The sequence below is a fragment of the Haemorhous mexicanus genome, chromosome 28 (assembly GCF_027477595.1).
Source record: "Haemorhous mexicanus isolate bHaeMex1 chromosome 28, bHaeMex1.pri, whole genome shotgun sequence".
Taxonomy (NCBI): Eukaryota; Metazoa; Chordata; class Aves; order Passeriformes; family Fringillidae; genus Haemorhous; species Haemorhous mexicanus.
Genome location: NC_082368.1, coordinates 2623896 through 2651884, shown reverse-complemented (window position 1 = coordinate 2651884; position 27989 = coordinate 2623896). Strand labels below are relative to the sequence as shown.

Here is a 27989-nt window from a genome sequence, read left to right as displayed (position 1 = left end):
TTTTGGCCTAGCACTACTTTATTTTTGTCACTACTGAAAGATCCTAAAATTCACATGTAATACATTTGGCAGAAGAAATGCAGGCTTAATCAAGAAATGAGCATTATGTAATAGAATGAAATCACTCCAGATTCTACAGAGCTCTTCTTATCTCCAGTACACACTTTTGGATATTGAAACTATCTAAAACCCAAATCTAGAAATGGCAGCTCCTGGGCTGGAATTGCCTCAGCAGTGCTACTCCAGTTCCACAGGCAGTAACACAACATGCCTGGGAAAGGTGCTTTTCAAAGGCCATCTATCTGCAGTGAGCACTGGAGTTTTCAAAGCTATTGAAGCTGGTTGGACACTGGTGTGCAAATGCCAGGAGAGTGGGGGGATCGACTTAGCAGGAGGATGAGGATAAATCCACTCTCCTCAGTGTTCAGAGGAGAGGAAACAGCAAAAGCCCTTAAAAGTCTTCAGTGTAAATCAGCTGGCCAGGCAGGAGTGAAGAGTGTTGCATGTCTTCAGGGGAAGGTGCTGCCTTGTGCCCTGGGTGGTCTCTGTCAGCAGCTCTGGCCCTGCTTGTTCCACCCCCTTGGGCTGCTGGTTCACGTTCTTTCCTGCTCTTCTTTGGGTTCATTCCCCATGTCTGGAAGAGCAACAGGAGGTTTAAAGTACATTTAATAACATTGGGCCTAGGAACCAGTATTTGACTTCTGTGAGCTCCCTTACCTCAGAAAAGAAACAACTTGATGCTCATGAGGGCATTGAAGGCGATGCTCTTTGCCAGCAGGACTCTCAAACCCAGCACAGCCATGGACAGCATGTTCACTCTCTGCCCTCCAGCATCTGCTCAGTGACCAGAAAAGAGGGGAGAGATCATGTTTTGGTGTTGTGATCTTGGCAGGAAGTGGGAAATCCACAGGTGACATTTTCAGGGAAAGGAAGAGCAGCAAAGGAACATCTGAGAGAGAACATGGCAACAACAGGGGAGCAACCTTGGAGCAGCAGCTTGTGTGTGCTGAATGTGTTGTGTTCTGAGTCCTCTGCCCTGGAGAAAATACATTTCCATGCCTTTATCCCCCAGAGAGCAATGTAACTTCACACCCTGTTTGGGTAACTCACCTTGTGCTGAGGGCTCTGTGCTGTTGCAAACCCGGTCACTGGCCCCTGACTCTGTTCTGGTTCTGTTTGGTTCCCCAAACCCTGTTACTGGTTCTTCATCCTCCTCTTCTGTAGCATGATAAAGAAAACGCATTTTAAATTATATCCACCTTTTATACAGGATTTTAAAAATATTGAGATGACATTTCTCATAGAAAATCAGAGAAAAGTTCAGAGTGGGCCTCAGCTGGTAAATATTAATTCTGACATTATTTGAAGAGACAATTTCTCTATGCATTTGCAGGAGACAGAAAAATTCCTGCATTGTTTTGCTTTACTATTTGAATGACCTTCAGGACTAAAAGAGGAAACCCACCCACTATCACAATTCATTTAATTAAAAAACTCACACACCACACCCCACCTTTAATTTTGTGTTGGTATTCGAAGGGCTGTTCCAGCTTGTCCTGCAGGGGGTTTGATTCTATAGGCTAAAGTATTGAATCATAGGGAAATTCACATTTGAATGAAATAGATGGTGTCCTCCCTCTCCGTCCCAAAAAAAGTGATCTCAAAGTAATTAAGCAGTGAAAAACCATTTCTTTTAGATGCTTTGAAACATCTTTCAGCTCTCCCTGCTGAAACACCAAATATCATTCTTATTTCTGCTGGCTGCCCAGGGCAGTGCTGTCCAGAAAGAGAACACCAAGCCCCACAGGCCACTGTCTCCAGAAACAGGTGACAGCTGTGCCACCAAACTGTACCTGGCAGTGCTGTTATCGTGCGGTTGTCGAACTGGGCCGTGCAGGTCACCTCTGTGTCTTCTGTCACCCTGACCACTTTAATTGCACTGTACAAGCCCTCTGACGTCAAAATGGATGTGCTCTGCTCATAGACCACCTCCTGAGAGGGCATCTCCAAGCTGATGTTCTTTGTAGGGGAGTTCCTTGCCAAACAAGCTGCGTTCCCAGAGCTGTTGTCTCCTTCCAGTTTCTTTGATTTCATCACAATGACTTCAGGGTCAGAAGTTTTTGAAATGTCTGAAAAGAAAAGCAAGGTTTGGACAGGACTGATTTTACTGCAGGCTTGCCCGGGTGCTGAGTGACCCAAAATTCACATGTACTCCACTTGTGACTAATTTGTAACAATCCCATTTAATGTCTTTTATGTCATTATTCCTTGTCATTAGAGGTAGAAGTAACAAAAGTAGATTTCTTAAACTCAAAACCAGAGTTCTTACAAGAAAACTATTGGTGTCAAAACAATTTAGTTGCCATCATTTCATTATGGTGCTATGATTTATTTTTTAAGCAAAATACCTTTGCCTCTCGGTCAGGTATCATATGGAGAATAAAGAGTTACCTCGAAAACCAATGTCAGGATTTAACTCAGATTAGCAATTTGAATTAGACTGAAACCACTGAACTGAAAGGAATCCTCCAGCAGCCTTCCTTGCCAGAAAGGGCTCAGCTTATGAAAGGCTGTCAGACACATCCACAAAGACTGACGGGTCTGCTTTGACAGGAGCACCCTGAGGGGTCTCTTGGGTAAAGAGAGGTGCACGAGGCTTTTCATTTTGTATGGTGTCTGCCTTGCAGGTGGGTCGAGAGATCCCTGAGCTCTAACATTTTGTTCATCCCAGGGTACAGATGGAAGTTTGATCAAGGAGCTCTGATTTTACACCCTTTCCCCATCAGCCCCATGCCACTGCTGAGGAACTGAGGTGAAAGCCAAACTGTGCTCTGCCACAACTTCATGGGTCAGCTCTCCTGATCCAACAGGCAGAACTACACACTTGTCCACACCTCCAGCCACCAGACACCCACCAGAAATCCAACACTTCCTTCCCAGCTCTTGTATCAGGCTTGGCCAGGGCCTGTCAGTCCTGTGCATTCTGTGTTCTCTGAGAAGACCTTGAAAGGCTTTTCATGTGGTCTCCTCTCCAGGCTTTCCAAACAGCCAGAACACAAACAGGCTGCTTGTCTGCAATACCTCCCTGGGCCACACCATCAGCAAGCAATAATGTACACAGTGCAACTGTGGTTCAGAGAGCAGAAGATTTGTTTGATCTGACCCAAAAAGATTCACCCGAGTCCCACTAGTTTGCATTCCCTGACAGTACAGCCATGAATTCCTACCACTGCTTGCTTCTGGGAGGGATTCACCTTTTATGTTTATGTTCAAATTTAATTGGACAAGAAGTTGTTCTTCATCTTTGTTTCCATCTTAAAAATTCACAAGAGAAGCCCTATATTCCAGAAAATATGGGCCTTAGCATTTTTCATGAATGTTTAATCTGGAATAATCCAACAGAATATGCCTGGAGTATCCCACAGTGATATTAATGGTTGCTATTTTACGTCCTTTTGATTTGGGAAACTGACAAAAGATGGGATAGCAAAGTATCTGTTCTGTAAGCACCTTGAAATGCATATTTTAAGTAGTAGCTCCCAACAGAATTCAGAACCTAAAGAAGGAGGTTGCTGACATCCTGGAAACTTTGTCTTGCACATATTAAATATATCAGCAGACTCAAAAGGGACGTTGATACTTTAGGTTCAATGTCTTTTACTATCAAACATAATTCCAGAGTCTCTGGTCAGCTCTGATAATATCCTGCCATTAGGAAGAAAAAGAAAACCGTTGAAGAGCATGGAAAGAAGAGGTGTTCCTCCACAATGGTAAATTTACATTCCTTATCCCTTTGGAATTGGAAGTGCACTGAGATTGTTCCCAAATTCACATTTATTCCCATGCAACATATCCTACAGACATGGAGAGATATTAGACAGCACCCAAGGCAGTCCCACGTCTTTCTGGAAGAAGAGCAGGAGGTTTTCGGGATGTAAAATATCATGGGGCATTCTTGCCACACTTTAAAGTCATGCAGACCTCTGATAGCACAGCAACAATTCCAGAGGTTTGCACCTGATCCTTTGGGATCACAGAAATCATCATCAAAAACCCCTCTGCCACCACAACATTCACATTTCCCTAGAAAAGCTTGGGGTGACAGGCAACTTTATTGTTCATCACAGAATTATAAATAAAGATAGGAATAATTAAAAATTCTTCTAATCCCTACTCCCCACATTGCTCTTTTTAGAGCGCACAGGACTTGGCAGCAAATTGTCTTTCATTCCAGGAGCTCTTGGATATGAGGCACTTGGGAGAATTTCAGCCCAAGGCCATTTCACCTCCTTCCTGCTCTGTCCCCAGGGCAGTGGAATTCCTTACCTGGGCACACTGGCAGTGTGGTGCCAGTGTCAAACCAGAACTTCTCCAACCTGGAGTTGCAGATCTGTCTCAAAACTCCTCAAAACCACTGGGAGCTCCTCACTGAGCTCTGCATTCCTGCCCCAAGTCAGTCAGTGAAAGTCCACTGGAGAATTGGACACTGGACAGTAAATTTGGGCCAGAGTGCTGCCCAAAGTGGGAATAAGTTATCACATGCTAAGCAGTGCCCTGCTGGTGTTTGGGGATCATGGAATAATGGTGCTGTGCAGAGTCAGCCCAGTTGTTCCTGGGAAACCTTCCTGAGCAGATCCAAGCTGAGGGTTTGGCTTGAAAGCCTGGCTGGAGAGTGATTGCATTCAAGGGATTATTGCAGCTGAAAATCCTTTCAGTGAACCCAAACCATTCAATTCCCTTGTTCTCCCCCACATTAATTTTAAATGAAGTTTTAGAAATAAAGAAATGTCACTTACTTGGTAGAACTGTGAGAGTCGTTCCTGGTCCAAATATAAGCTTAGCTATCCTCACACTGCTAAGACTTATTCCAATAAGTCACTCCTTCCTCATGGTGTTCAAAAGTGTTGAAAAAACAGGTGATAAAAAGCTATTAGTCCTTATTATCCATGGGTGCAAGCCTATGAGAGGATCCATAGGTAGATTTGCTTCCAAAACTGGAAAGGGAAAAAAGGTTAATTGAATTTGTTCCGTGATTTCAAATAGCTTGGTTGAGTATAGAATTTTCAACTTCTTCCTTTCTCCCACCTTTCAAAACCTTCATGTGTTCTTCTATGTATTCAGGATAAAAGGAAATAGAATAAGAATGTTGTTCTTCTCTTCTTAATGATTAGAGTTTTCCATCTCCTTTCTTTCCCAAAATTTCTCACCTTCTTTTCCCTGTTTTTGTTTTTGTTCAGGTCCCTATGCTGTTTATATCATTGTGGGATCCCAGCTCCTCACAGTGGTATATTTCATAACAAAAACTGTCTCAGTTCCACTACACAGAATTTTGGATTATACAGGCAGTCACATGACATCATCAGTGGTTTAAGACCCAACACACCACATGAGGAAACACCATATGGCTTTCAAGGAAGGATCTCAAATAATATCAGAGAGGCTGAGTTGTAAATGAGAACTTGGGGATTACGTGACACCTCTGAAAAGTCTGAGGGAGTTAAGGTGGATAGAAAGCAGAAAAATAAGCAGTACCTCTGGTGTTATTTCAGAGCATTTCTCACAATGCACTCTAATCCCCCTACTTCTCTTCTTGTAGGTACTGGTGGTAGTGTGAACAAAGCAGGCTGGCTCTGAGAGTGTTGGGAGGGATGGATTAAAAGCAGAAGACACAGAGGAGGGTCATAAAATGCTGAAGTGACTTTCCAGTGGGGAATTGCCCTTGATAGCCCAGGGTGAACTGAATCCAGGGATCCTCTAGCATGGACCCAGTTTAGATGCCAGTGTCTCTCCTTGCCTCTGCCTGGCTGTTGTTCAGGGATTCCCTCAGGTTAGCAAGGTTATGGAAATAAATGTATTCTGACTGAGTCTGTGTCTGCTCCATCTGCTGCTTGTGCTGCCTCACACAGGTGGTGGTGGCTGTCCTAGTTTGAAAGACAGGTGCCTGCCAAGGAAAGCAAGAACCTCCCTTGGAGTGGAGAATATTCCCTCCAAATTACTATAACATTGAGACAAAGTGGCTTTATGACAAACAAATTGAAAAAGGAATGACAGTTCTTTACCAGTATGTGCATGCAAATGTGTAACAACTCAAACAAACAACAACAGCAGCATTAACACCAAACAGAACCTCACACCTTTTCCTGGCCTCTCTCGGCCGCAGGAGCTTTCCCCTTTGGTGCAGCTCCGGGCACAGCCAGCAGGGGCTCTGCTGGCTCCAGGCTGCGCAGGGCGGGTGTGAGAGGACTGGCTGCTCCCGTGGGACTGTAAAGGGAGCCCCTTCTCCATCTCTCCTGCCTGCCCACCCACCAGTACCCACATGCAGAGAGGCGGCCGAGCTCGCACCACAGCGCCCCCTGCTGGTGCGGAGGAATCATTGCACCTGCCCTGCCCGGCTGGGAGCCAGCAGCGCCCCTGCTGGCTGTGTCCGGAACTGCACCAAAGGGGAAAGGACCTGCGGCCAAGAGTGGCCAGGACTGGGTGTGAGGTTCTCATTGGTGTTAATGCTGTTGTTGTTTGTTTGAGTTGTCATACATACACGTACTGGTAAAGATTTGTTATTCCTTTTCCCATATGTTTGCCTGAAAGCTCCTTAATTTCAAAGTTATAATAATTTGGAGGGAAGGGGGACCATTCTCCATTCCAAGGGAGGTTCCCACCTTCCTTGGCAGACACCTCTCTTTCAAACCAAGTCAATTAAGTTGCTCAAGTAACACTGAATTTGATCTTAAATGCTTTCAGTTTTGGAGCGTATACAATTTCTTGGGGCAATCTATTTCATCACTGTAATTTAGAAAAACCATTATTCATTGTATATTGTCTGAGTCTATCCTCTCTATGTGTAAAACCATTACCCCTTGTCCCATCACTCTGGCCTGTATTTAAAAGCGTATCCCCATCATTTTTTAAGCCTTCTTTGCCTAAAAGAAGCATTTTTCAATTTCACCCTTTCTGTGGTCGTGTGAAATATTTACACACAGCTTCACTCCCATCCCTGTAGGAGACATTTGCCTCTGGCAGAGCAGAAAACTTCCCCTGCAATAACTGTAAGTTCCTTGCCACAGGAGGACACTTGGAGCAATATTACCAAGAGAAGATACATTTAATAATTTAGCAAAACACATGGGTTTGGAAAGCAGGGGAAGAACAAACATTCTCATTTCACCGGTCTATTGGCTGATTCCTGGAGCCTAACAAGTCTGTGGCTGGTCACGCCTTATTGATATCGGCAGCAATCCTGGGCAGAGTAGATGGGATGAAGTTCAACTGGGAAATGATGAGTAGAATCTCTTTCTTTCTCCCTTGCAGAAACCAAAGGCCAGTGCTGGAAGACTGCAAGGGATTCGTGTGACAAATTCCCCTGTCAGCAATGTCTTGTCTGTACTAAATGCACCCAGATCTCCCAGGCTCCCCTTATATGTCAGCTGTTCCCTCCCTTGTGTTCATGGCCCTTCATTGCATTTGTTCCCCTCTGTCCATGTCCTTCCCAGCCTTGGGAGCCCAGCAGGGGACACAGCAGTCCCCACTCCCAGCAGTGCTGGACTGAAGAGGGTTCCTCCCCAGTCAGCAAGGAGTCAGGACAACATGCCAGGAGGCTGCATGGACAAACGAGGCTGGGAAAAGGTGGGCCCAGTGCTGAATGGGATGGGGACCAGGTGACAGAGGATATGGGACAGGGCTGAGGTCCTGAATGCTTTATTCACCTCAGGCTTCAGCAGCCACATCAGCCTTCAGCAATTTCAGTTCCCAGAGATCAGGGGGAGAGGATGGAGAACACAATATCTATTCCTGAACGAAACCTATAACTGTGCTGTTTTCTATTCCATAAGAATGGATTTTGTCCACAAAGTTTCAGAGGAGTCACTGCTGTGAGCACAACTCAATGCAGAATACACAACATCCACCTTCTTCTCACCCACCAAGGCTCTTTGCCTCACTGTAGGATGCTGTAAACGTGGCTAAGCAAGGTTCCCACTTCCCAAATCTGTGCTGAGTGTCCATGAGGTAGGGGGCTGGGAGGTGCTCTAGATGCCAGAGCAGAGACTCCCCTTGATGTGCACGGTGAAGACCAGGATGGTGCAGGTGATGACAAGTGATAGTGGAGCAGATATTGGCCCTACAGCCCAAAGAGTTTCCCACACAGAAGCAACGAGACATGTCCTGAGCAGGTCTGAGACTCCATGCAGAGCTCAGGTTGGAGCCTGTTTCTGACAGGAACTGTCGTGTCATGGAAGAAGTAGCCCATGTCATAGCAGCTTCTCTGGGAGAACCTGCAGGGATCCACCCTGAAGCAGTCTGTTCCTGAAGGATGGCATGGCAAACTACAGACCCACACTGGAGGAGGTTGTGAAGAGCTGCAGTCAATGCAAAGAAACAAAGTTGAAAAATTCCTGGAGAAATGTCTCCTCTAGCATGGAGTCCACACTCTGGAGAAGGAGAAGGGCATGAGAAGGAAGAAGTGGCAGAGAAAATGGGTTATGAACCGATGGTTGCATTCCCCATTGCTGTGCAATGATTGGGTAGATGAATGTTTTTAGATGTGTCCTTTTTTTCTCATTATCCTACTCTGATATGATTTTCAAAAAACAAAATTCATTTATCCAAGTCCACGTATTGGCCCATGGTAGCACTTCTGCGACATGTCCTTATCTCAAACCAGAGGCCTTAATTCCATTATTTTACCCCTGTCTAATTGAGGAGCAGGGGCACTGAAACAGCAGCTTGCTGAGCCCCTGAAGGACAACCAAAGTCAACTCACCACAGATTCTCAAATCCTTCTTCCGGATCAGGAGCTCTGTAGCAGCCACCCTTTAGAGCAATGTCATCCCTGCTGATCTGGCTTTCCTAAACAGCCTGGCTGGACCCACCACAGCTCTCTGGAAGTTCCAGCAACACATCCACATCATCCCATGGCTCTGCAGCCAAGGCACTGAGGAGAAATGAGGCTGTGCTGGACAGGAGACCAGGCAACGTGCACCAAACCTGCACTTCCCCAAACTGCAGCCTCTGCAGTTCTCAGGACAGATCCTCCTGCACCATCAATGGCACCAGCACTTCCAGCAGCCCTCCCTGCAGTGCCTTTTAGTGTCACCCAGCCAGAGGGACGTTTCCTGCACCTGCCATTGCCTGACAGGAGCCCTGGGGAGCAGCTGCCAGAAAGAAATGCTGAGAGATCTGTCTTGCCCAGCTGGTGGATTTTGGTTCAGTCTGCTGCAGAGCTGCTTCAGGGTGCTCCACGATCCACAGTAATACGTTGCTGTATCACCTCGCTCTGCTGCCAGGATCTGCAGTGTATAGCTGTTCTGGGAGCCGTCCTTCCTTCCCTTAAAGCGATCTTGGAAAACTTCTCCATAGACAGAATTTTCCCTGGAAATCCATTCCATGCCCCGTAGGCCCTGACGGTACCAGTACATGTTGTAGTAGTTCATATCACCTCCCTTCATGCTGCAGTGGAAGGTGAATTCATGTCCCTCTCGCACGGTCACTTCCCTGGGGTGCTGCTCCAAGGTCAGCTGGCCAGTGACTGCTGCAGAGAGTGAGAAGAAGCCAAAGTCACTCCAAGATCCAGCAAAGGCCAGGGCAGTGCTGGTTGGGCTTTGGACTGGCACTGGACCTGTGAGAGGACAAAATGCTCCTCTTTGAAGCCAGCTGACACAGATGGGCAGGGCTGGTAGATGCTAGCAAGGTTAAAAAGGAAGGAGACACCACATTTCCCTGAACCCAGTCGGACAGGAAGCTTTTTCTGATTTTCCCAAAAGAAGCAGGAAGGATTTTCACAATGGGAGGACAAATCCTTTGTGCTTGCCTACACAGGATGGTGAGGCACCCATGCTCCTGGCCCTGAAGCTGCTCTGGGTGAGCAGAGCAAAGACAAAGGGCTGTCCCAGGCAGTGGGGCTTGTGCCCTGTGCTGCCATGCCCCAGCTGCTCTGTGCCAGAGGGGCCGCAGTGCCCCAGGAGCAGTGTCCAGTGCCAGGGCAAAGCGCTGGGCCCTGAGATCTGAGTGCAGCAGGGAGGTGCCCTGCGTGTGCCCAGGCTGCAGAGGAGGCAGCTGGCATGGAGGTGCCCAGCTCAGAGGCACAAGAGGAGCAGGGCTGCTCTCCCCGTGCTCCACAGGCATGGCTGGGCAGCTCCAGCCGGGACACAGCTCTGGCTGTCAGCGCTCAGCACAGCTCCCAGAGCCCTGCAGAGCCCAGGGCCACGCTCAGCTCCTGAGGCCATCAGCCCTTACCTTCACTTACCTACAATGGGCAAGAAGCCCACGCACAGGGCACTCCACATGGCCAGGCCCGCTCTCAGTGGCCTCTCTCCAGCTCCTCTGTGCCTGCACACCAGCTCTGCCCACACCTGCCCTGCCTGGGCCTCTGTCACTGCTCTCAGGCCCAGTCCCTGCTGGTCCCTCCCTCTGCCTGTGACAACACTGAGGGGGAGAGGTGGGGCACCAGGAGCAGAACTTGAAGCTCTTGGTGCCCTCCTGGGTGTCTCTCACCCTGGGTGGTCCCCATCTTTCTGTTAAGCCCTCTCCATAGTCACACTTTGTGTGATCCTGTAAAAGAGCCTCAGCCTTGCTTTGGAGTGGCTCAGTGGAAACACAAAATTGGGAAATTCCATTCCTAAACTACAACAGCCTCATTTGACATCCAGTGTGTGGCATGAAGGGCTGAGAGGAGAACAGATCTGCCCAGAGTGGGCTGGAGACCAATCTGATCTCAGCATTAGTTGTATCAGGTATGGAGCCACTGGTGCCAAGGCTGCTGGGGCTGTTCCTGTGGCTGTGGGACCTAACCCTGTGTATGTTCCCAAAGGTGCTCCCCATGATGATATTGTGCAGGGCTGTGGGCACTGAGAAGGGGATTGGGAAGAGGCCAGGAACTCTCAGCCTCTGGAGGTGGCTCCTGTCAAGTGTTAGAGAAAGATATTCTCCCAAGGATGATCTGGTAGTGCTCCCAGGCAGGTGGAACCCCATGGCCAGAGACTCTATTTGTCATCAAAATAAAACTGTGTGGGCACTGTGCTGTTAGAGATGCCCACGTAATGAAGGCTGTGGTGTCTCTACTCTGTCTCCTTGCAGGGTTTGTTTCAATACAGGTCACAAACGACAAATGCCCTGGTTGTGGGAGGCTTTGGCATAGTCAGGAATCAATTAAGGCCCAGAACTCCGGGAATTGACATCTATTTTCCATGTTCTGCTTTGCAAAGATGGATATTGCCAGGAGCTCTGCACTCCCGAGTCCTCAAGAGATTTGTAGGGGAAGATCAGGTTCCCAATACTTCAGTTCATACAATGTCTGCTGACTGAAATATAAGAGAAAGAGAGAGAGAGATCTTGCCCTTGCAGTCATGTAATTAATTATACTCCTAATGAGTTTCTGTTTATGTTTTATCAAACTTTGTCAGGAGGTTTATAGGATTTTGTGGCACAAAACAGATAGGAAGGATTAGGCCTAGCAGATGCAGGAATATGATTATTACATTGTATTTTAATGTAGTATAAGAAAATTGAAGGGTTAATTGGTACAAAAAGATGTTTAGTTGCTCATTCTCATGGAGTTCTTCATGATGTTTTACCATGTAATCTCTTGGAGAGAGCTTTGTTCTTTCAGGATGCTTTTAATGTTCTCTGCCACTGGAGAGAGCTCTCACCATTTTGAGTTTCTCACCAGGGCAGATGTCAGATACCACACTCTGTGTGTGAGACTCAACAACGGTAAAATTTTTCCCAAATTACTTTAAAAGTTTTATTGAACTTCACGTTGTGGGAGGCCTTGCACTGAAACTGTGGAAATAACGAAGTCTCCTACAGCATTTTTAGCGTTAGAGAATCGCAAGATGTGAAACAGAAATCATTTCATCCACACATTGCATGGGTTGTGCAGAGAAACTCCTTCCAACCCACAAAGTTTTCACTGGAGTTTTCTTGTACATCTACAGTCAAACCCCAGGGAAATTCATTGGATCCATGATCATTGCTCCCAAGTTCCACAGTTTGTAGTATTTGTTTTTTTATTCATCCCTTCACCTTCGATGTTATTTTGGTTCTCATTCTTGGTTCTCTCATCGATCTTTTTCCAGACCAGGTGTCACTGACCATACAGGGCTGATGTTTGGAGTTGATGTTCATTAATGGTCTTTATCTTTTGTGTATCTTCTGTGCTGCTCCCACTCTGCTGGGAGGTGAAGCTCATCAGGCCTGGAGTGCTGTAACAGTCCTGTGAAAAAAACCTTCAGTTCCTTTCCCCCTGGGCAAAGGTGAACAAAACCCCTGACTAAAGGTATAGAAAGAAATTTTGAACTTGTTCTCATTGCTCCCAGTATGAGAAAGGTGTCACAGATATGCAGAAAGATTGAGGCTGGACAGGACCTCTGGAGGTGACTGGGTGTCCCCTGCTCTTGCAGGACTGTCTGGAGCTGTTTGCCAAGGACCATGTCCAGGTGGCTTTTGAATGTCTCCAGGATTAGTGGCTGAACCCCTGGAGATTTGCAAAGGCTGTGAGCACAATCAAATATGGAAACAAATTGTATTGTACCAAAGAGTTCTCCTTATAATTATCCTCCACTATTTTGTAATCAGGACAATATTGTTTTTTTAGATGTCGGGATTTTTCCACATGCAAATATGCTTCTTTTAACGGAGGGTATTTTAATGACCTTTCCATCCTGTCCATCTGATTCCACTGGTTTTGACTGAGTGAGTATTCTCAAAATAGAAATCTGTCTGAGAGATTGGGAAAAGGTGTGGAGTGCTTGAGAAAAAGGTTCTGGGTGTCATTGGATAATCAGGATAGAAATATTGGTGAATGGCTGCCCCTGATTGATGTTCTGGAGGTAGAGTGCACTAAATGAGCATTTCACAGGATTTGCATTTGCCATGCAAATTTCACAGAGCTTCTGCAAGGGCTGAGGCTCTTCCCTGGTGTCTGCAGGGCCTGAGGGTCTGAGCTGAGCAAGCTCAGTGCAGCAGCCCCTGCTGTGTCCTGTGCAGAGGTTCTCTTGAAGGCTGCAGGAACTCAGGCAGGGGGGAGCAAAGCCTTATTTCCCCTTCAGGATGTGGTTACCTTGTGTTTTCAAAAGCAGGTGAGGGTTGATGCTGCCTGGTGGAACTGAGTCAGAAATGGTGACCGCAGCATCCTGCCTGTAGCTTGTGAGAGGGGCATGAGCTGGGGAAGGTGTGGGCTGGGCTCTGTTAGGGAAGAACCAAGTTGCTATGGAAACTATCACTCCATCAAACCTCCCCAAATTATTTTCTATCACTCCTATCCCTGAGTGCAAAACAACAGCAGGGTTTCTTCTCTGCTGACAGGAGCATTTTCCTCCCTTGTGTCTTCAGCCAGGACTCTCCTCACTGAAGCTCCTGAATGTGCCAGAGAGACCCTTCCCTGCACAAAGTCTGCAAAAGACAAATTCATCCAACCGGACATCGACGTTACTAAAGCTGTAATTCTGAACCCAGTGGGCTTTAGGGCAGTTGGAATTCAGCAATTCCATCCCAATTTCAGAAGAAAAAGCACAGAAAACCCACACATTTTCGCCTAGCACAACTTTATTTTTGTCACTACTGAAAGATCCTAAAATTCACATGTAATACATTTGGCAGAAGAAATGCAGGCTTAATCAAGAAATGAGCATTATGTAGTAGAATAAAATCACTCCAGATTCTACAGAGCTCTTCTTATCACCAGTACACACTTTTGGGTATTGAAACTATCTAAATCCCAAAGCTAGAAATGGCAGCTCCTGGGCTGGAATTGCCTCAGCAGTGCTACTCCAGTTCCACAGGCAGTAACACAACATGCCTGGGAAAGGTGCTTTTCAAAGGCCATCTATCTGCAGTGAGCACTGGAGTTTTCAAAGCTATTGAAGCTGGTTGGACACTGGTGTGCAAATGCCAGGAGAGTGAGGGAATCGACTTAGCAGGAGGATGAGGATAAATCCACTCTCCTCAGTGTTCAGAGGAGAGGAAACAGCAAAAGCCCTTAAAAGTCTTCAGTGTAAATCAGCTGGCCAGGCAGGAGTGAAGAGTGTTGCATGTCTTCAGGGGAAGGTGCTGCCTTGTGTCCTGGGTGGTCTCTGTCAGCAGCTCTGGCCCTGCTTGTTCCACCCCCTTGGGCTGCTGGTTCACGTTCTTTCCTGCTCTTCTTTGGGTTCATTCCCCATGTCTGGAAGAGCAACAGGATGTTTAAAGTACATTTAATGACATTGGGCCTAGGAACCAGTATTTGAGAGCTGTGAGCTCCCTTACCTCAGAAAAGAAACAACTTGATGCTCATGAGGGCATTGAAGGTGATGCTCTTTGCCAGCAGGACTCTCAAACCCAACACAGCCATGGACAGCATGTTCACTCTCTGCCCTCCAGCATCTGCTCAGTGACCAGAAAAGAGGGGAGAGATCATGGTCTAGGTTTTGATATTGTGATCTTGGCAGAAAGTGGGAAATCCACAGGTGACAGTTTGAGGGAAAGCAGGGGCAGCAAAGGAACAGCCGAGAGAGAACATGGCAACAACAGGGGAGCAACCTTGGAGCAGCAGCTTGTGTGTGCTCAGTGTGTTGTGTTCTGAGTCCTCTGCCCTGGAGAAAATACATTTCCATGTCTTTATCCCCAGAGAGCAATGTAACTTCACACCCTGTTTGGGTAACTCACCTTGTGCTGGGGGCTCTGTGCTGTTGCAAACCCGGTCACTGGCCCCTGACTCTGATCTGGTTCTGTTTGGTTCCCCAAACCCTGTTACTGGTTCTTCAGCCTCCTCAACTGTAGCATGATAAACAAAAGGCATTTTAAACTATATCCACCTTTTATAGAGGATAAAAAAAAAGTTTAGATGACATTTCTCATTGAAAATCAGAGGAAAGTACAGACTGGGTCTCAGCTGGTCAGCATTAATTGTGACATGAATTTGAACAGAAAATTTCTTCATGCAGTTGCAGGAAACAGAACAAGTCCTGCATTGGTTTGGTTTTACTATTTCAATGACCTTCAAGACTAAAAGAGGAAACCCACACAAAAGAACAATTCATGTAATTAAAAAACCCTCACAACACACCCTTTAATTTTGTGTTGGTATTGGATGGACTGTTCCAGCTTGTGCTGCAGGAGGTTTCCTGCTATAGGCTAAAATATTCAGTCATAAGGAAACTCACATATGAAAGAAATATATTGTGTCTTCAGTCTTCCTCCCAAAAAAAAAAAAAAAATCTTGACGTTATTAAACAGTGTAAAAACCATTTCTTTTAGATGCTTTGAAACATCTTTCAGCTCTCCCTGCTGAAATCCCAAATATCATTCTTATTTCTGCTGGCTGCCCAGGGCAGTGCTCTCCAGAAGGAGAACACCAAGCCCCCCACAGGCCACTGTCTCCAGAAACAGGTGACAGCTGTGCCACCAAACTGTACCTGGCTGTGCTGTTATCGTGCGGTTGTCGAACTGGGCCGTGCAGGTCACCTCTGTGTCTTCTGTCACCCTGACCACTTTAATTGCACTGTACAAGCCCTCTGACGTCAAAATGGATGTGCTCTGCTCATAGACCACCTCCTGAGAGGGCATCTCCAAGCTGATGTTCTTTGTAGGGGAGTTCCTTGCCAAACAAGCTGCATTCCCAGAGCTGCCACCTCCTTCCAGTTTCTTTGATTTCATCACAATGACTTGAGGGTCAGAATTTTTTGAAATGTCTGTAAAGAAAAGCAAGGTTTGGACAGGATTGATTTTACTGCAGGCTTGCGCAGGTGCTGAGTGACCCAAAATTCACATGTACTCCATCTGTGATGAACTTGTAACATTCTCATTTACTGTCTTTTATGTCATTATTCGTTGGCATTAGAGGTACAAGTAACAAAAGAAGATTGCTTAAACTCACAACCTGCTGTCTTACAAGAAAACTATTTGTGTCAAAACAATTTAGATGCCAACAAACCATTGTGGTAGCATGGTTTGTCTATTAGAGAAAATATGTGCTGCTAGGTCAGGTTATATGTGGAGAATCAAAGGTGATCTCAAAAGCCAATGTAAGATTTAACTCAGATTAGCAATTTGAATTAGACTAAAACCATGGAACTGAAAGGAATCCTCCAGCAGCCTTCCTTGCCAGAAAGGGCTCAGCTTATGAAAGGCTGTCAGACACATCCACAAAGACTGACGGGTCTGCTTTGACAGGAGCATCCTGAGGGGTCTCTTGGGTAAAGAGAGGTGCACGAAGCTTTTCATTTTGTATGGTGTCTGCCTTGCAGGTGGGTCAAGAGATCCCTGAGCTCTAACATTTTGTTCATCCCAGGGCACAGATGGAAGTTTGATCAAGGAGCTCTGATTTTACACCCTTTCCCCATCAGCCCCATGCCACTGCTGAGGAACTGAGGTGAAAGCCAAATCGGGCTGTGCCACAACTTCATGGGTCAGCTCTCCTGATCCAACAGGCAGAACTACACACTTGTCCACACCTACAGCAACCAGACACCCACCAGAAATCCAACACTTCCTTCCCAGCTCTTGTATCAGGCTTGGCCAGAGCCTGTCAGTCCTGTGCATTCTGTGTTCTCTGAGAAGACCTTGAAAGGCTTTTCATGTGGTCTCCTCTCCAGGCTTTCCAAACAGCCAGAACACAAACAGGCTGCTTCTCTGCAATAGCCCCTGACCTTCATCATCAGCAAGCAATAATGTACACAGTGCAACTGTGGTTGAGAGAGCAGAAGATTTCTTTTATCTGACCCCAGAAGGCTCACCCGAGTCCCTTTAGTTTACATTACCTGACAGTACAGCCAAAAATTCCTAACACTGTTTGCTTCTGGTAGGGATTAATGTTTTATGTTTATGTTCAAGTTTGTTTAGAGAAAAAGTTGTTCTTCACCTTTGCTTTTATCTTATATGTCCCATGGTGAGTCCTATATTCCAGAAAGTATTTGGCCTTCGCATTTAAAATGAATATTTAATCTGGAATAATGTAACCCCAACCAACAGGAAAACCTTCTCTGTCCGTAACTGAACCCTCAACAGAATATGCCTGGAGTATCCCACAGTGACGCTAATGGTTGTTATTTTATCATTTTGATTTGGGGAACTGGCAAAAGATGGGATAGTAAAGTATTTGTGCTGTAAACACCATAAAATGCATATTTTAAGTAGTAGCTCCCAAAGGAACTCAGAACCCAGTGAAGGAGATTTCTCACATCCTGGAAACTTTGGCTTCAACTTATTAAGTCTTTCAGGAAACTTGAAAGGGACTTTGATACTTTAGGTTCAACGTCTTTTACTATCAAACATAATTCCAGAGTCTCTGTGAAGCTCTGAAAATACCCTGTCATTAGCTAGAAAAAGAAAATCACTGAACAGCACGGAAAGAAGAGGTCTTCCTCCACAATGGTAAATTTACATTGCTTTGTCCCTTTGGAACTGGAAGTGCACTGAGATTGTTCCCAAATAAAATTTATCCCCATGCAACATATCCTATAGACATGGAGAGATGTTTGGCAGCCCCCTAAGCCTGTCTTACATCTTTCTGGAAGGAGAGGAGGAGGTTTTCGGGATGTAAAGTGACAGGGAATGTTCTTGCCACACTTTAAAGATATGCAGACCTCTGAAAGCAAAGCAACAATTCCTGACGGATGCACCTGAGGCTTTAGGATCACAGAGATCAACATCCAAAACCCCTCTGCCACCCCAACATTCACATTTCCCTAGAAAAGCTTGGGGTGATAGGCAACTTTTTTGTCCATCTTGGTTTTCCAAATAAAGATAGAAATAAGCAAGGTTTCATATAATCCCTACTCCCCACATTGCTCTTTTCAGAACCCACACAACTTGGCAGCCAATTGTCTTTCATTCCAGGAGCTCTTGGATATGAGGCACTTGGGAGAATTTAAGCCCAAGGCCATTTCACCTCCTTCCTGCTCTTTCCCCAGGGCAGTGGAATTCCTTACCTGGGCACACTGGCAGTGTGGTGCCAGTGTCAAACCAGAACTTCTCCAAACAGGAGTTACAGATCTGTCTCAAAACTCCTCATGCTGGGAGCTCCTCACTGAGCTCTGCATTCCTGCCCCAAGTCAGTCAGTGAAAGTCCACTGGAGAATTGGGCACTGGACAGTAAATTTGGGCCAGAGTGCTGCCCAAAGTGGGAATAAGTTATCACATGCTAAGCAGTGCCCTGCTGGTGTTTGGGGATCATGGAATAATGGTGCTGTGCAGAGTCAGCCCAGTTGTTCCTGGGAAACCTTCCTGAGCAGATCCAAGCTGAGGGTTTGGCTTGAAAGCCTGGCTGGAGCGTGATTGCATTCAAGGGATTATTGCAGCTGAAAATCCTTTCAGTGAACCCAAACCATTCAATTCCCTTGTTCTCCCCCACATTAATTTTAAATGACGTTTTAGAAATAAAGAAATGTCACTTACTTGGTAGAACTGTGAGAGTCGTCCCTGGTCCAAATAAAAGCTTAGCTATTCTCACACTGCTAAGACTTATTCCAATAACTCACTTCTTCCTCATGATGTTCAAAAGTGTTGTAAAAACAGGTGGTGAAAAGCCATTACTCCTTATTATCCATGGGTGCAAGTGCATGGTAGAATCCAGAGGTAGATTTACTTCCAAAACTGGAAAGGGAAAAAAGGTAAATTGAATTGTTCAGTGATTTCTGATAGCTTGGTTGAGTATAGAATTTTAAACTTCTCCCTTTCTTCCTCCTTTTAGAAGCTTCATGTGTTTTTCTATGTATTCAGGATAAAAGGAAATAGAGGAAGAATGTTGTTCTTCTCTTCTTAATCATTATAGTCACCGATCTCCTTTCTTTCCCAAAATTTCTCACCTTCTTTCCCTCTTTTTGTTTTTGTACAGGACCCTGTGCTGTTTATATCATTGTGGTAAGACCGCCCATGGCACAGTGATATATTTCATAACAAAAACCGTCTCTGTTCCACTACACAGAATTTTGGATTATACAGGCAGTCACATGACTTCTTCAGTGGTTTAAGACCCAACGCACCACATGAAGAAACACCATATGGCTTTCACGGAAGGATCTCAAATAATATCAGAGAGGCTGAGTTGTAAATGAGAACTTGGGGATTACGTGACACCTCTGAAAAGTCTGATGGAATTAAGGTGGATAGAAAGCAGAAAAATAATCAGTACCTCTGGTGTTATTTCAGAGCATTTCTCACAATGCACTCTAATCCCCCTACTTCTCTTCTTGTAGGTACTAGTGGTAGTGTGAATGAAGTTCTGGCACGTAGCAGGCGAGCTCTGAGGGTGTTGGGAGAAATGGATTAAAAGCAGAAGACACAGAGGAGGGTCATAAAATGCTGAAGTGACCTTCCAGCGGGGAATTGCCCTTGACAGCCCAGGGTGAACTGCATCCAGGGATCCTCTAGCATGGACCCAGTTTAGATGCCAGTGTCTCTCCTTGCCTCTGCCTTGCTCTTGCTCAGGGATTCCCCCAGATTAGCAAAGTTATGGAAATAAATGTATTCTGTCTGAGTCTGTGTCTGCTCCATCTGCTGTCTGTGCTGCCTCACACAGGTGATGGTGGCTGTCCTAGTTTAAAAGACAGATATCTGCCAAGGAAGGCAGGAACCTCTCATGGAATTGAGATCATAACCCCCTTCCCTCCAAATTATTATAACTTTGAAATTACAGGGCTTTCAAGCAAAGATATGGGAAAAGCAATAACAGTTCTTTACTAGCAAGTGTATGTATAACAACTCAAACAAACAACAACAGCATTAACACCAATCAGAACCACACACCCAGTCCTGGCCTCTCTCGGCCGCAGGTGCTTTCCCCTTTGCTGCAGTTCCGGGCACAGCCAGCAGGGGCGCTGCTGGCTCCCAGCCGGGCTGGGTGCATGTAAAGATTCCTCCGCACCAGCAGGGGGCGCTGTGGTGCGAGCTCGGCCGCCTCTCTGCATGTGGGTACTGCTGGGTGGGCAGGCAGGAGAGATGGAGAAGGGGCTCCCTTTACAGTCCCACGGGAGCCCCTGGTCCTAGTGCCCCTCTGTATAGCCAGACCACCTCTAGCAGGACTCTTGGAGCAGCAGGCTGCAACGGCCGAGGTGAGAACACCCACAGTGGTTAACCAAGTGTAGGAGAAACTCTGAAGCTGTGGCAGGAGCCAGGGGTGACTGGGCAGACAAGGGGTGTCAAGTTATAGTGTCACAAAAATCCCTGAAGCAGTGGCAGATAACTGCAGGGCTGGGAGGGGGATTGCTCCTTTGGACAGCTCACTGCCCACGGCTGATCCTGGGATCAGCACAGGGCATGGCCCAGTGTGCTCCTGCCTCCCGGCTCTGGGTGGAGCACACACCGGCTCTGGGCTCGCAAGCCACAAAGGGGGAGGGAATCAAGCTGGCAATCCCTACTCACAGTGCCAAAGGAAAAGAAAGAAACACAGGCAAAAAGCACAGGGCAACAGTGTCTCCAGGCAGACGCCCTTGCCATGTGGCTCCTGAGCTGAGCAGCCCCTCTGGAAGGAAGCAGCAGCCCCTGGTCCCCAACTCTCAGGGCATCCCTGCTGCCCCTCACACATTGTGATACTTCCTGAGCCAGGGGAGGCAATGATTCTTCTGAACACAAAACAAACACAAAAATATGAATGGGTAGGGAATTTAAGCCATTCCCAAGACAGAAATATGGGTAGAAAACATGAGAGGAATGGGAAGAAACAGGTGAGGCTTTTGTGGAACAAGTGGGACACCCCTGGGCTCCAGTGCTCATGGGGTGCCAGAAGTGTGTCAGGTGTCTGATGGCAGGACAGCACAGCTGGGCACACACAGTCAGGAGTTTTCTGGCATGTACTGATGCTAACTTACTAACACAAATGGCTGCTGAGCTGGACCTCTGTGTGCCACTGAGGAAGAACTGGTGCTGGATGTGAGGTGGTTGGGGTGGCCTTGGCTGCAGTGACCATGCACTCTTTGAGCTCAGCATCCTGGGAGAGGAGAGCAATGCAAAAACAGGACTGGAGCCCTGGGCTTCAGGAGAGCAGAATCTGGGATCTTCTGGGAGGAATCCCATGGGTTATGGTCCTGGACAGAGGAGGGGTCTAGGAGAGCTGCTCATGTTCAGAGATCACCTCCTTGAACCCCAAGAATGGTTCCTCTTGACAAAGCAGTAAGTCAAGCTTTGTGTCAGATGTCCAAAAGGATGAACAAAGGGCTTCTGAATAAATTCATAACTGGTAAATACAGAAGGTTCCTGTCAATTTGTTCAACATGCCGTGATGATCAAATGCCTAAAATGACCTGTTTGCAAGAGCCAAGATCTGAGGTTGAATGGGGAAGAAATTGGTCTTGGGAAATTAGGTGGGGTGTTCTGCTGTTTCAGTAATTCTGGTAAATCAAATTTGTGTGTGTGCACAGAGTTGTCTAAGGAAAAATAGCTGAGGTAGGGTCACTGTGTTTCCTCCTTCAAGAGAAGGGAGGGAGACAGTTTGTCTGTGGTGGTTCAGTTGTTTTCAGTCACTGTGGAATGTAGTCCACACTGTGCTAGACAGTTCTACACAAACATCTGGGGGTGTTTGCAGTGCCAGGTGATGTCTCCTCTTTCATGTCTTTGTAGTGCTGCCTTTGGTTTTCCTGTCCCTCTACACTGCTCTACTTCTGAACATCTAACACTGTTCCAGAGGATTCTCTACACTAGAAATAACATTATCATCCTTGCTTTTTTTGGCATAGGGAATGTTATGAGTAAAAAAAGTTACCTTTTTTTTAAGAGAAGGAGCTGCAGAGTTTGGAGTTGAGCTGGGAACTGATCGCTGGCCAAGAGTTCTTTTGTTAGTAAAATGTTGTAATCACCTGTTGTGTATTGTTGAGTATTGCCGTTTAACCTTCTATTATGGAAAACTCTTGTTTCTCAGCACCACCCTTGCCTGCTGCCAGTAGGATGACAACCCCCGCCCCCGACGGTGGGGAGAGTAGGAGAATTTGCATCTCAGGACACATGGAAATTTATCTCAAATCCCAGACTGCATTGGGACGAAACCCTCACCAAATCCTGGAAAATAACCCAAAAGAGACAAGCCAAAGCAGAATTGAGAGGTCAGGGTGGTGTTTGGACAGCAGGGGCAAGGTCCGAAGCCGGCAGAGACACTAGAGAACCTCGGTCACTAATGGCCCTGATTAAAAACGATGTCAGTCAGACCCAGGACCCCCTGGACCAAAAACAAAACAGAGCTCTGGGTACACCCCCACTACTGTTGCGAGGACAGGACTCCTGGCTCTGCACCTTTTGGACAGAGCTGCACAAATCCTCCTCTTCCAAGTCACTGCTGGGAGTGGTGTCAGAAACCCGTGGAACTGCCAAACCCCCAATTTTGAGCTGATCACTTTAGTAAAGGCATTAAAAAGGAGGAATATATCCTGCCCCTGTTTATTCCAGGGAACAGTTATTGTTCATCCAACTTAAAAATTGCTCTCACATTTTGGAAAGGATTATTGTTGTTGGAAGTGCCTCACAGAAAGGATCTGGTTTCCAGTTTGTCTTTTAACACACAACAATACAGTTAGGGCTAAATACTTGAAAGGTTTTCTGGGAAACATCTCTCAAGTTTATAAATTCTCAAGTTATTTTCATCCTATATTTTCTAAGCCTTCTAGACCTTCAAGCTGTACTCTCCTCAAAGCCTAATTGCATGCCAGAGGAAAGATCAGTCCATGGTTAAGAATTGTTCAGGATTCCTTTTGGTTCAGCTGATGGTGCTTTATTTGACTCTATTTGCTGTTGTTATAGTTGACTGAAGTTGGCTTTTAATTGCATTGGTATTTTAGTCATATAATTAGTGGAAGCCTGCAATTGTGGAGCATTTTCCTAATCCTCCTGCAATAATCGGGGACGTTTTCAACATTAACAGTTGGTGGAGGTTAGGATTTTTTCCTCTTCTTTCTCTCAGGGAATTTTTCTCTATTTTGTTGTCTGTAATTGCCATGCCACAGGAGAATGCTTAGAGCAATATTACAAAGAGAAGTTACTTGTTAATAATTTGTGTAAACACATGGCTTTAGAAAGAGGGGGAAGAACAAGCATTCTCATTTCACCGGTCTGTTGGCTGATTCCTGGAGCTTGACAAGTCTGTGGCTGTTCATGGCTTGTTATTGGGGGCTGCAATCCTGGGCAGAGTAGATGGGAGGAAATTCAACTGAGAAATGATGAGCAGAATCTCTTTCTTTCTCCCTTGCAGAAACCAAAGGCCAGTGCTGGAGGACTGCAAGGGATTCGTGTGACAAATTCCCCTGTCAGCAATGTCTTGTCTGTACTAAATGCACCCAGATCTCCCAGGCTCCCCTTATATGTCAGCTGTTCCCTCCCTTGTGTTCATGGCCCTTCATTGCATTTGTTCCCCTCTGTCCATGTCCTTCCCAGCCTTGGGAGCCCAGCAGGGGACACAGCAGATCCCAGTCCCAGCAGTGCTGGACTGAAGAGGGTTCCTCCCCAGTGAGCAAGGACTCAGGCCAACATGCCAGGAGGCTGCATGGACAAACGAGGCTGGGAAAAGGTGGGCCCAGTGCTGAATGGGATGGGGACCAGGTGACAGAGGATATGGGACAGGGCTGAGGCCCTGAATGCTTTATTCACCTCAGGCTTCAGCAGCCAGATCAGCATTCAGCAATTTCATTTCCCAGTGATCGGGGGAGAGGATGGAGAACACAATATCTATTCCTGAAAGAAACCTGTAACTGTGCTGTTTTCTATTCCATAAGAATGGATTTTATCCATTTATCCACAAAGTTCCAGAGGAGTCACTGCTGTGAGCACAACTCAATGCAGAATACACAACATCCACCTTCTTCTCACCCACCAAGGCTCTTTGCCTCACTGTAGGATGCTGTAAACGTGGCTAAACAAGGTTCCTACTTCCCAAATCTGTGCTGAGTGTCCATGAGGTAGGGGGCTGGGAGGTGCTCCAGGTGCCAGAGCAGAGACTCCCCTTGATGTGCACGGTGAAGACCAGGATGGTGCAGGTGATGACAAGTGATAGTGGAGCAGATATTGGCCCTACAGCCCAAAGAGTTTCCCACACAGAAGCAACGAGACATGTCCTGAGCAGGTCTGAGACTCCATGCAGAGCTCAGGTTGGAGCCTGTTTCTGACAGGAACTGTCGTGTCATGGAAGAAGTAGCCCATGTCATAGCAGCTTCTCTGGGAGAACCTGCAGGGATCCACCCTGAAGCAGTCTGTTCCTGAAGGATGGCATGGCAAACAACAGACCCACACTGGAGGAGATTGTGAAGAGCTGCAGTCAATGCAAAGAAACAAAGTTGAAAAATTCCTGGAGAAATGTCTCCTCTGGCTTGGACACCACACTCTGGAGAAGGAGAAGGGCATGAGAAGGAAGAAGTGGCAGAGAAAATGGGTTATGAACCGATGGTTGCATTCCCCATTGCTGTGCAATGATTGGGTGGATAAAGGATTTTAGATGTGTCCTTTTTTTTTTTCTCATTATCCTATTCTGATTTGATTCACAAAAAAATAAATTCATTTTTCAAAGTCCATGTATTTCCCCATGGTGGCACTCCTCCAGCAAGTCCTTATCTCAACCACAAGCCTAAATTACATTATTTTCCACCTGTCTGACTGAAGAGTAGGGGCACTAAGACAGCAGCTTGCTGAGCCTCTGGAGGGCAGTCAAAGTCAACTCACCACACCTCAACTCCTTCTCCCAGGTCAGGAGCTCTGTAGTTGCCACCCTCTAGAGCAATGTCATCCCTGCTGATCTGGCTTTCCTAAACAGCCTGGCTAAACCTGCCACAGCACTCTGGAAGCTCCAGCAACACATCCCCATCATTCCATGGCTCTGCAGCCAAGGAACCGAGGAGAAAAGAAACTGTGCTGGACAGGAGCCCAGGCAATGTGCACCAAACCTGCACTTCCCCAAACTGCAGCCTCTGCAGTTCCCAGGACAGATCCTCCTGCACCATCAATGGCACCAGCCCTTCCAGCAGCCCTCCCTGCAGTGCCTTTTAGTGCCACCCAGCCAGAGGGACGTTTCCTGCACCTGCCATTGCCTGACAAGAGCCCTGGGGAGCAGCTGCCAGAAAGAATTGCTGAGATCTGTCTTCCACATCTGTTGGTTTTTGGTTCACTCTGCTGCAGAGCTGATCCGGGGTGACTCTGCTCCACAGTAATACGTTGCTGCATCGCCTTGCTCTGCTGCCAGGATCTGCAGTGGAAATCTATTCTCAGAGTTGTCTTTTCTTGCCCTAAAGGGACCCTGGAAACCTTCTCCGTAGGTATGACCGTCCCTGCAAATCCATTCCATTCCCCGTCGGCCCTGACGGTACCAGTACATGGTGTAGGTGCTCACAGAACCTCCCTTCATGCTGCACTCAAATGTGACTGCATGTCCGTCTAGCACGGTCACTTCCCTGGGGTTCTGCTCCAAGGTCACCTGGCCAGTGACAGCCGCAGAGAGCAAGAACAAGGCTAAGTCATTCCAAGATTCACCAGAGTTCACAGCAATGCTGGTGGGGCTTTGGACTGGCACTGGAGCTGTGGGAAAACAATATCCTCCTCTCTGAAGCCAGTTGACACAGATGGGCAAAGCTGGTGGCAGCTAGCCAGGCTCACACGGAAGGAGACACCACATTTCCCTCCCTCCTTGCCCAAATCAGACAGGAAGCTTTTTCTGATTTTCCCCAAAGAAGCAGAAAGGATTTGCACCATGGGAGGACAAGTCCCCTTGTCCTTGCCAAGACAGAATGGTGAGGCACCCACTCTCCTGGCCCTGAAGCTGCTCTGGGTGAGCAGAGCAAAGACAAAGGGCTGTCCCAGGCAGTGGGGCTTGTGCCCTGTGCTGCCATGCCCCAGCTGCTCTGTGCCAGAGGGGCCGCAGTGCCCCAGGAGCAGTGTCCAGTGCCAGGGCAAAGCGCTGGGCCCTGAGATCTGAGTGCAGCAGGGAGGTGCCCTGCGTGTGCCCAGGCTGCAGAGGAGGCAGCTGGCATGGAGGTGCCCAGCTCAGAGGCACAAGAGGAGCAGGGCTGCTCTCCCCGTGCTCCACAGGCATGGCTGGGCAGCTCCAGCCGGGACACAGCTCTGGCTGCCAGCGCTCAGCACAGCTCCCAGAGCCCTGCAGAGCCCAGGGCCACACTCAGCTCCTGGGGCCATCAGCCCTTGCCTTCACTTACCTACAATGGGCAAGAAGCCCACGCACAGGGCACTCCACATGGCCAGGCCCGCTCTCAGTGGCCTCTCTCCAGCTCCTCTGTGCCTGCACACCAGCTCTGCCCACACCTGCCCTGCCTGGGCCTCTGTCACTGCTCTCAGGCCCAGTCCCTGCTGGTCCCTCCCTCTGCCTGTGACAAAACTGAGGGGGAGAGGTGGGGCATCAGGAGCAGAACTTGAAGCTCCTGGTGCCCTCCTGGCTGTCTCTCACCCTGGGTGGTGCAGGAACAGACCTTTTGTTGGGCAGGACATGCTGTGGTGGGCTAAAGGTGATGTGTTTCTGAGGGGCCAGCCCTGGCCTTTCTCTCTGGGAGTCTTGCAGGCTGCTGCTGGGACTTGGGGGGTGACCAGGGAGGCTGTCAGCTTCTCCTTCTCCTCCTGGCCCCCTGGCCCTTGCTCTGCTGAGCTGTTGATCCCACATGGGATGCCCCAGGATCTCAGTTCAGCTTGGCCCGGGCTCCTCACCTGCTCCCTGCACTCTGGCCCTGCACCCTCCTGGCTCCCCAGTGATGACACTTCTCCAGCTGCCTCGTCCTGTCAAAGCCTTCCCAGACCCCTGCCCTGCAGCAAAGGCAGCCCAGGACTCTGCAGGTGCTTTGCATGTTCCACTTAAGAAGGGAACCAAGAAAGGCTGATTGGGACTGGAGCCAGGCAGTCACCAGGCTGACTGGATGACAGAAGAACCTTGAACCTCCTCTGCAGAATAGAATGCTGCAACTGGGATTCAGGAGAAGGAAAGCCTCAGTGTTGGGAAAGGAGCTCTTGATGAAAGGCCAGGATCACTGGTTCTGCGTGATGATGGCACCTGATTTCTTAGGAGCAGCCCTGAACCACTTTGGTTTTCACCATCTCCCAATTTCGTGGGTGCTGCGCCAGCCCCGAGCTGGTTTGTGCTAAAGCCCAGCTGGGTTTCCTGTCACCGTGTGAAGAGCGCAGAAGTACCGGGCAGAGTCACGGGGCTGCAGGGTCAGCAGGGAGAGGTAAGCCTCGGACCGGGAATTGTCCCGGGACATCTTGGCCCGCCCCTGCACTGACTGGTCAAAATAAGAAACGGTGGGATCATAAGTAATACAGGACACCCACGCGAGGCTTCCTCCACGTGACTGACGGTACCATCGAATATAACGATTCTTGAAGGTGAATCCGGATCCGCGGCAGGAGAGGGTGACGGAGTCCCCGGGCGCTCGCTGCCCTCCGCCGGCCTCCTGCAGCCTCAGCTGTGCCCAGAGCCCTGCGGAGGGAGAGCGCAGGAATCGGGCAGGGCGCGAGCGCGGACCGAGGGCGCTGTCCCGGTGTCCCGGTGCCCCCGGCCCGGCACAGCCACTGCCGCCAGGCCCGGCCCACAGCCGCTGTCCCTGGGTCTGCCCCGGCCTTTGCCCGTGTTCCCTGCCCTGCCTCTGCTCCTGTCCTTTCCCCAGCCTCTGCCCTTGTCCCGTCCCTGTTCGTGTCCCTCCCTTTGGGTGTCGCTGTCGCTCGTTCCCCGGGCCGGGCTCGCTGCCCTCCCCGCCCGGCTCTCACCTGCCGGCCACAAGGCCAAGGCCAAGGCCAGCAGCCCCGGCCCCGGCCCGGCCAACATCGCTGCCGGCCCCGGCCCCGCGGCAGCCGCACAGGAGCCGAGCGGAGCCGCGCTCGGGCCGCTCCCGCCCGGCCCCGCCTCGCCGGGGCAGCGCCGGCGCCTCTGCCCGCCCCGACAGCCCCGCCCCGGGCCCCGGGGCCGCGCACGGAAAGCAGCGCTGCGCGCTTGGACAGCGCCTTCTGCCAAAGGCCCCCGGGGGCAACGCGCCCGGAAATTCGCCCTCGTAGCACGGAAGGTCCCTGGGATCCGGGGCTGCCGTGGGCAACAGGCTGCCCGCAGCTGAGGGAGGTGA

At 48.3% G+C, this 27989-nt stretch overlaps 1 long non-coding RNA gene and 2 pseudogenes across 1 annotated transcript; all 3 read right to left on the bottom strand.

The window, feature by feature from the left end:
* Positions 1-27743, bottom strand: LOC132339027 (Ig heavy chain Mem5-like; annotated as a pseudogene).
* Positions 7677-10416, bottom strand: LOC132339335 (uncharacterized). The gene is made up of 2 exons (XR_009489635.1): positions 10238-10416; positions 7677-9523 (listed from the first exon to the last, which is right to left on the bottom strand). It is a non-coding gene; the product is annotated as an uncharacterized LOC132339335 (long non-coding RNA).
* Positions 13519-27989, bottom strand: part of LOC132339026 (immunoglobulin gamma-1 heavy chain-like) — a 32670-nt pseudogene continuing 18199 nt past the window's right edge.